The sequence below is a fragment of the Rhipicephalus sanguineus genome, chromosome 7 (genome assembly GCF_013339695.2).
Source record: "Rhipicephalus sanguineus isolate Rsan-2018 chromosome 7, BIME_Rsan_1.4, whole genome shotgun sequence".
Classification (NCBI taxonomy): Eukaryota; Metazoa; Arthropoda; class Arachnida; order Ixodida; family Ixodidae; genus Rhipicephalus; species Rhipicephalus sanguineus.
Genome location: NC_051182.1, coordinates 83,455,386 through 83,464,336, shown reverse-complemented (window position 1 = coordinate 83,464,336; position 8,951 = coordinate 83,455,386).

Genomic DNA, 8,951 nt, shown 5'->3' with positions numbered 1-8,951 from the left:
TGATCTGCCATAGTAACCACAAATCAGATGTTTTCGAATTATTAATATTAGTATTAATTAAAATTAAAACACCTGCGAAGTTTCCAATAGGCCCCGCAAAGCTGGCTCACAGTAGAGCTGCTGACCACCAAGGTGGTATTGGTTTGGCTAGGCTTTTATCCTCTCCCTTGTCTTTTTCCTACCCCTTGCTATATTCTACATGACCACTCTTGCTATATCCTATAAAGCGTATGTGCTACATAAAATTGGGCAAATCCCACTAGTCACCACACTGGAGCCCTAAAAATTCGGGGAACACATGGGCGGCAAACACCGATTAGGTTCCGCAAGTTTCAGCTTCTCTTGTGAATTGTCTGTAGGCGTGATTGAACGTTGATAGAGCGCGTTTCGGTTCATGATGGTAATTAGTTTATGTCTACGCCAGACGGAATACCTCGACCATTAGAGTTTTGTTATTTTTTTTTTCAATTTACACAAATACCATATGGGCGCCAAAGCCTGGAACTATGTGTGAGGGGGTAGGGTGACAGCAGAAAACAAGCACTATAAAATCGTACACCACATATAATTTCAGTATTACAATGTTGAAAACCGATCCAAAAAAGCCATCCAAACACAGCATAACACGCGAGGGCAATATGCGCAAAAGTAACATACTACAGAAAGACATTTTATACAGAAATGCAATATAACTGTAAACTATAATTCATATTGAAAACTAGAAGCAGTAGTGCAGTATGATCGAATGAATTCATTTTATAAACATTTCTATGCGAGAAAACTATGAGGGAAAAACAGAAAGCTTGTTCATTTCGAAAAGTTATCGGGTCACGTATGTAGAAAGACGTGTAAGGGAGCATGTTCTAATTTTTTAGCCCCGAGGCAGGGCAGAATTGTTATATGCATGCATTAGGCCAGCCAGGCTCTGAGAGCAAGTACTATTCGCAATGCCCGTAGACTGTCGCACCGCCAAGCGGAATTGAGGAGTGTCCACTCGAGGAGGGTTAGTAGACGAAAAAATGGCAGCACTACGCAGTCGCTCCCTTGTTCGGCTGGGCTAGCCTCAGTGTTAACGCGTTGGCAAAGAAGGAACACTATGACTTTGCATGTTCCGTGCATCAGTGAACAAACCGAGTCGTCTGTGACACGAGAAATATGATTCTGACTTCGCGAGACGCGAAGGTTTCGTGAAAATACGTGGCAATTCGCGCGTTCAATCATAGCCCACAGCGTACACATATCAGCTTCGCGAGGTTTTCTGCAGCCACGCAGGTTAGTGAAAAGTTATCGGCTTACATTTTAAGCTGAAAACTCACCCTGTTTTACTTGCATACAGCATTCGTCAGTGTTCTTGTAGTGCATGAATCCCATCACATTGTACGCGGGTGGTCGGGCGGGCTCGCGATGTGCTCTTCTATAACTCACCAATCTCAACTTGGCGATACATTAAAATAGGGCCTCTTTCCTTTGTCAGCAAAGCGGTGTTATGAATCTTGCGAGCGACGCTTCAGTCATTCGAGGACGCGTCCACTGCATGCCTTTCGTGGAGCGAACGCTCTCAACGCCGTCGCGTTCACCAGTGTTTTGGTTTCATAGCCAGCGCTTCGCCGCTTGTTTTTGTACGTTTGTTGATAGGTGGCAGCACCTTGCAAATTCCGCGCCCAGACGTATCTAATTGTAAACATGGTGACGCGGAGTGGTCAAAGTCGTTTGGCGGAGGATACTCTTCAGATTGCGTTGAGCAGTGATGTTGAAAGAAACCATCTTGACGACGAGGAATTTTCACAGGGCGTAGAAGGCTGTGCAAGCACCGAGTGACCGCGACGATGAACGATCACCTGCTAACTCACGAGGAGCGAGTTGCACTTCACGTCCCTTTTAATGTTCTTTCACGTTCGTAAGTCACTTTCATTGTATTTAATGCATAATATCCTTGAGCGAGATCAAAATAAAAGCATAGTGCTTCTTGTGTATTGCATGTAACGCAATTATTGTGGATATTATGGAGCGCCGCATGCCGCCAACACGCTCGAGCTCGACCAGCGAAGCGAAGTGGATAGAGCGATGAAACGTGCAGTCAAGGCCACAATCTACGCCTCTCGGCTAACTTCTCCTATACTTCACCGTTATCTTCCAAACGCCATTGTTGTTCGACGAATTTTTCGCAATTCGACGTTGCGAAAAACATACGTGTGCATTCTTTTCGATATTCATGTATCGATCGTTCTCATCGAACCTGCGACACTAGAGTCTGGGCGTGGCTGTGACGCAAGCGCTACTGAATGGGATGTTGAACGCTTCCGTTGCGTTGAAGGAGTAACTCCGCCTTCCTGATTGCGCAAGTAATGATGACGGCGTAATATATGTTTGTCTATCATCACGACGTTAAACATGCGATCCCGTGCATGTCAACGGAAAGGAGATTACGTGAAATAAAACTGTGAGAATGCCTTGTGTCAAGAGCTTGCCGAAAAGGACAATCTAGGAATGGTGACAGTGCAGTAAAAAAATGTTAAATTTTGAAGCACATATTATTTTATGTAATCATGCTTGGTCTGATGCCCGCCATAAAAATGTCTTGCATTTGAACTAAAAAACAGCTGGGAGTTCAGCGATGTGTCTATGTTTCTGCCCGAGTGTCCCGTATTTTTTTTTTGCCTTTCTAAAATATATCATAAATATGAACCAACTCGCTCAAGCACCCGTTTTCACTGTTTCTGTTTACACTGACGCTGTTTCATGTAGTCTCTTCTGTTATAAGTGTCTGCGCAGCTATGATATTTAAAGGTTGCCTATAGCTAATTTAAAGTTCAAAGGCTGCTTGAGAAATGCAGCGAGTGGGGTCCCTAAATGTCAGAAACAAGGCCAGTCTAAAATATTTTGTTTTATCAATGCTTCGTCGGCAGTAAGGAATTCGCTTTTCCTTCTGTATGTTGATAACACCAAGTTATTTTCGATGTCAATACCGTGTTTTAGTACCGCATGCTGTTCTCTGCCCGTTTTCAGCTAACGCCATGACGATGACATTCGATCGCCTAAAAACTTGAACATGTCGGCGCCACATAAGATCCGTATACTACACATTATATTCGTAAAGCTGAGAGAATACGGAGAAATCATTTCGTTTAATGTGGGCTAATGGCATCGCCTTTCTTCAGCTATGAAGACAGAAACACCTCCTAAATTTGCCCTTGACCTTTCGCAAAACAAAACCTTTCCTTTGTCAGCAAAGCGGTGTTATGAATCTTGCTAGCGACGCTTCAGTCATTCGAGGACGTGTCCGCTGCATGCCTTTCGTGGAGCGAACGCTCTCAACGCCGTCGCGTTCACCACTGTTTTGGTTTCATAGCCAGCGCTTCGCCGCTTGTTTTTGTACGTTTGTTGATAGGTGGCAGCACATTGCAAATTCCGCGAACAGACGTCTCTAATTCTAAACATGGTGACGCGGAGTGGTCAAAGTCCTTTGGCGGAGGATACTCTTCAGATTGCGTTGAGCAGTGATGTTCAAAGAAACCATCTTGACGACGAGGAATTTTCACAGGGCGTAGAATGCTGTGCAAGCACCGAGAGTGACCGCGACGATGAACGATAACCTGCTAACTCACGAGGAGCGAGTTGCACTTCACATCCCTTTTAATGTTCTTTCACGTTCGTAAGTCACTTTCATTGTATTTAATGCATAAAATCCTTGAGCGAGATCAAAATAAAAGCATAGTTCTTCTTGCGTATTGCATGTAACGCAATTATTGTGGATATTATGGAGCGCCGCATGCCGCCAACACGCTCGAGCTCGACCAGCGAAGCGAAGTGGATAGAGCGATGAAACATGCAGTCACGGCCACAATCTACGCCTCTCGGCTAACTTCTCCTATTTTCACCGTTATCTTCCAAACGGCATTGTTGTTGACAAGAAGCACCAGTGCCCTTTCGGGGCCTGTGCTCAGAGTGTTGTTTATAGATTTCCGTTTTCGTGCGGCAAGGTATATATCGGGCAGACGGGCAGGTGCCGGAATGATAGGCTCAGAGAGCACAAACAGAAGCTTAACTGTTACCGTGACGGGCATGTATCAGTACATTGTAGTGACTGCGGCTGCCGACCTGTGTTCAGTGAGTGCGTAGTTCTGCATAGGAACTTTGATAAAGATACGGGGGAAATTATCGAGTCATGGTTGATTGCTAAAGAAGATACCAATTGTGTCAGTGCGACCTCGACTGCTCTCAGTGCTAAGGAAATCGTGTATCTGGATGATGCAGGCTTGCGCTTGTGACGATACGGTTTTGTGGTGACGATTGCTGTCTTTTCAATGCTGTATAAGTACAACATGTTTCCGAAATAAAGATTCAGTTGTGAGTAGCGCACGTCCTGTCCTCTTTCTGTGGTCCCTGTCTTATCAGCGCTATGGCCTCAATAAGAATTCGGTTTCAGTTTGTCATGCGCTTGCAGTTAATTTATCTATACGCGTGGCTCACGTCTGAAATAAAGCCGAAGGTATATGTAGCGATTCGTAGTTAAGGAGCATGATTGTTAACATAATATGTAAACACGGACATTGAGAGCTTGAGGCCAAAAGTCATGGTATTTCACTTGTTAGTGCTAAAACTCATTTGTTATTGGACACACCGATTTGCTATACAGCTCACAGTCAAATAACATCCCCCGTACTTTCCTTGGCGTTATTATCGGTTAGTTCTCATAATTATTGTGTCTAAAGGAGGAAAAAAAACGAGCCCTTAAATGTAATCTTCTTTCCTTCACCTTTACACAGCAGTCGTTCTGTCTCCTGTGGAAAGAGTTGCCTGTCTACTAAGCTGTACCCGCTAAAGTTATGTCATAACTATCTCACGGAGCATTTTTATGATATCACTGCCTTTCTACGTCAGCACGTGGCAGTTCCACTCAGAAAGCACAAGAGCTGAACCATGGCCTCTTTGTGACCACAGCAAGCATAGAGTCCATTGATAATAAGCCAAACGATGAGTCGTCGGTAAACTACGATAACATGACCTTTCTGCGTTCTCTGATGTATGCCACAGATGTCAGCGATAAACATGTCCAAATTATTTTATGGTTTGTGCTTCTGTCGCAACATTTTCTATGACATAGGACAGCTCGCACTTAGGCAAAAGCTGAGGACACAGCCACAAACAGAACCCTCTCTGTGTCGGAGCTCAGTATGAGAAATTCCAGAGCATTCAAAATCTTTCAAGAAAGAGAAACAATGTATTCGCCATAAGAAAGAGCTTAAGCAACAAATTTTCCGTTTTAACCTTTCATGTTCTTGTTCAAAAAGGTTAAACGACTTCGGTATTCGTGGCCAATTTCGTAGAAATAATGAAACTAAGGACATTCATCCGAAAACATAGCAGAATGTATCTTGGAAATTGTTCAGAACATTCTTTCCAGCATTGTTGTAATTATAATTATATCTAGTACCAACACAAGCGGCTAATTAAGAAGGCGCCATGCTTCAACGTCATTTTGCCGGAGAGGATACATAAGAACCTAGGTAAGACGGCGTATATCGTCCTTCAGGTTGATCAATTCTTTGAGCGTTATCACCTTCTGGTCTTCTCTAGTTTCAAAGAGTACCAACACACTGACAGCGCGTAAGGTAGGGAAGTGGAACAGGAAAAGGTACGTTGTTTCACCGGCACCATGTCGCAGTGAAAGCTACAGCTGAGGAATTGCCTTATTCAGCACTGCAACAACACTTGCAATGCTGAATAAGGCAATTGCAGTGCTGAATAAGGCTGAATAAGGCTATAAGGCAAGCAATAGAGTGTTCTCCGGACATCGAAAAAACAACCGAAATATTGAAAAACAGTGTTAGAGTGTGCAATGTAGGCATAAAATGACGTATCAATATTCATAACGGAGTAACCGTGTAGTAGAGTAATGACGTACAAGTGAGCCGTAGGGTCAGTTGCAGCAACGGAATGATTACGAAAAACCTGTATAACGCACCAGAGATCGGCAGCGAGTTACATGAGAGGTGATACAATTGCAAGAATAAAACTTCACTAGCACAAGTTACTGTGAATTCGAGAGGATTGGGCGAGGTCATCGTCGTGCACAAGACGCTTCATCGCTTCTGGGTGTCAAAGGGGATGATCAGTGATTAGGAAATCATCATGAGTGCCAACAATTCTCACAGAGTGATTGGGAGCAAAGCCTCACGGAGTGGTGTCCCTTCGACCTCTTGACGCTGGCCAATGCGTGAGAAAAGCGATGTGAGAAAATCTCCGCCATCACGTGTAAATTTAAAGGTTGATCGCTATTTTGATCGCTGTCATTGATACCATAAAATATAAAGGCTTCGTTGTATAAGCAGTTAACGTTTTAGTAACCCATTACGAATACAATTTAATGGTATATTTCTGTGTGCGTGTGATCCTGGGAGTGTTAGCCAGCGCCAGCTGTAGCCATAACGGCGAGTGCGGAAAACATTTTGCTAGCTGATGTCACACAGTACGAAAATGGATATACATGAGCCGTAGGAATGTGTTGTACAATGGATGCAAAAGAAACATCAGAGAAAAATGATGCACTTATTTATAGAGCAAGTAGTTCGTATTTTCTAGTCACTGCAATGCAAGATATGTTGTAGCAGGAGTGTGGCCACATGACATAAATGCCAGAGAGAAAAGCGGTCATGGGGAAAGGAGGCAACAATTTCGGGGAACGCATTAGGACGCTCAATGGTTCAGGGAGAATAGCTATGCTGAACAAGGCAATTCTAAACTGCAATGACAAAAATAAAATTGTGCTAGCGGTATATACGAGACAGCAAACCATCAAGTATTTACGTAGAGTGGTACTTTAGACTGGAAAGCTCCAAACGGAAAAAGCAGAGCGCTATCCCTGTAAAAAACAAGATGATACACTAAGAGGGTATTTTTCTACGTGTATAAGAATAAAATCATTCCAATGGTGAAGGATGTGCGTAGTACCGTAAATGAAGAAATCTTGGAGCAGCAGTACACTAGTGGTATGGATACTGAGGAAACAGCGGTGCTGGTGGCCTTCTCTAGCATGTAAGGAAGTTCCAAGTCGCCTCCGTTAAAGGGACACTAAAGGCAAATAACAATTTATGTCAGAGTGAAAGCTCAATGTATGACAACTTCTAAAACGCAATATTATCAACAGCAGCGTCCTACTTACCGAGAAATTAAGCTAAATGTATCACATGATGAGCGCCACGAGTAGGACATTTTCGAAGTGATCCTGATGATAATGAGAGTCTGCCTACAATAGATTACTAGTAATCAAACTAGCAACAATAAAAACAACCTTCCGTGCATCAAAAGAAGTAATAGAATGCTCTATGTTCGTTTCCGTTTGATTCATGGAAAAAAGAACCTCTGTGGCGTTGCCATGGGGAACGGCGCGCGTGGTTGAAAGGTTCCGTTTTCACCGAACTGCGCTTCGCCCGGCGCCCTGCTTTGCTCACGCGGTCGCGTCTCAGTGATAGCTTCGAAATCACGTACTGCCGCGGCGTAGAGCCCAGCGTCGCGAGCCAATGTCTCGTTGTCAAGTTCTCCGTCCACATTCATTGCGGCGATTGCGGCAAGCTTCTATGGCTTCGATGGCCGTTATTGCTGCTGTGGGTCCCGCTACTTTCGCTCTGCTGCTACTAGTGTCGGCGGCCGCACAGTTAAGGCGGGCAACGTTGGGCACGGCAGCAGTGACGTATGAAAGTGATTTCAGGCGGGTGATTTGAAGTGCGCTAACGCGATGCGGACCACTAAAACGTGATTTTATTTCAAAATAAGCACTTCCTTGGCATAAAAGTAGCACTACGAGGTTTCTGGACCGCTATTTCAACAATCAACGTCGACTTAATATTTGCCCTTAGTGTCCCTTTAAGCTAATTTTATAACCCCCATCCTCATTTCCTCCTCCTCATGCTCACATCAAGGCTCCTCGCCCTCACTTGCTCACAATGGTAAGCTATGCTTTACGCTCTCATGTTGTCCTTGATGTTATCTCTTTTTCCTCCTCAACCTCGAAATTCACTTCTCATCGCGCTCACTTCTCTTGCAACCTCTTGATACTATACATGGCGCTGCTGTACCCTGTCCCATCCTCCTTTCCATCCTCATCCTCCTCACTTCTCTTTCTCAATCCTTATACCATACAATACATGGTGAGGAACGCTATAGTGGGGGACCATTTCCAGCGACAACTGGTGGGTCTGTCTCTAGTGCCCATTTGTCGTGGATGCCACTCGCGCTCGGAGTCCATTAATTGAGGCGTTGATCAAGCTTCGGCTCCACTCTTACGCCTGCGTTAAATAAAACACGTTTACACTGGTTATGATTTACCCATTACCCACATCATCTTTCTCCTGCTCAGCATTACTTTCCTTGCCCAATGTCTTCCTATACTATACTGCACATGGCTATTCTGTACAATATCCCCTCCACGTTTCCCTCCTCCTTACGCTCACATCAAATCTTTTCACCCTCGCTATCCTATTCCACTCCTTGACATACTGTACTATGAGCGGCCATGGTTTACTCGTTTCTCTTGTGCTAATCCTCACTTCAATTTTCGATCCCCTTGATATAGTGTACTATACTATATACATGGCTACGCTATGCCTTATCCTATCCACCTTCTTCGTTTCACTCCATGTTGTATTCACTTCTCTTTCCCATTCTTTGCGATACTGTGCATTTACTTTCTGCATTACTCTCTTCCGCCTCTCGTACCGTTGCATTGTATGGGAACACTGGGGATTTCCTCCTCTCTAAGCTTGGCCATTTTTTTGCTGTCGACGAACGGTTTTACTCCAAGCTGAACAGATCTGCTGTAAAAATTAACTTATTCTAATTCAAACACTTAGTTTATTACTACATAATATAGATGCTTAATATAATAAAAATATTTGCGGACAGAGCAAAAAAAAAGTTGCAAGTCACCTTTTACTCCGTGAAGGCGGGTGACA